Below are 597 nucleotides of genomic sequence, written 5' to 3' on the forward strand. Positions count from 1 at the left end.
GACAAAGGCTAAAATTCATGAATTAAAGTTCGAGTTGTTGGAGCAGCCACCGACTTCCATCTGTTTCAAGACCTAAAAAAATTCATGCGTGGAAAACATTTTTCATCAAATGATGAGGTCCTAACAGCTGTGGAAGCGTATTTTGCAGCTCTTCCAGATTCTCACTTCAGGGGTAGAATTCATAAATTGGAAGCTCGTTGGAACAAATGTATTGATATAATGATGATAAAAAATATGAATGAATAATGAAGTGTATTTCAAATCATAAAATTGTGTTTTTCTTATCGCACCGCAAAACTTATTGAACAACCTAGTGTCTTATTATTTACATTGAGCACTATCTTTCCAATGCTTGTACGTACAATGTAACAACCGGCATGCAAATAAATGTAAACAAAACAAGAAGTCAAACCGATCGCCCTAACGTCCCGATTTGCTTTATTTTTAATTGCATTATTTATTATAAGCGCGCTCTGCTACCCAACCAACCTGATATTTTTTCCATTCACTGCAGCAGCTTTTTTGTGGCTGTAGGTATCTCTTATCTATGGGCGTTAGTCGCACTCGCTTGTAAATTTTTTTCTTTAAAAATGCCCT

Source organism: Anastrepha ludens, chromosome 2 (assembly GCF_028408465.1).
Source record: "Anastrepha ludens isolate Willacy chromosome 2, idAnaLude1.1, whole genome shotgun sequence".
Classification (NCBI taxonomy): Eukaryota; Metazoa; Arthropoda; class Insecta; order Diptera; family Tephritidae; genus Anastrepha; species Anastrepha ludens.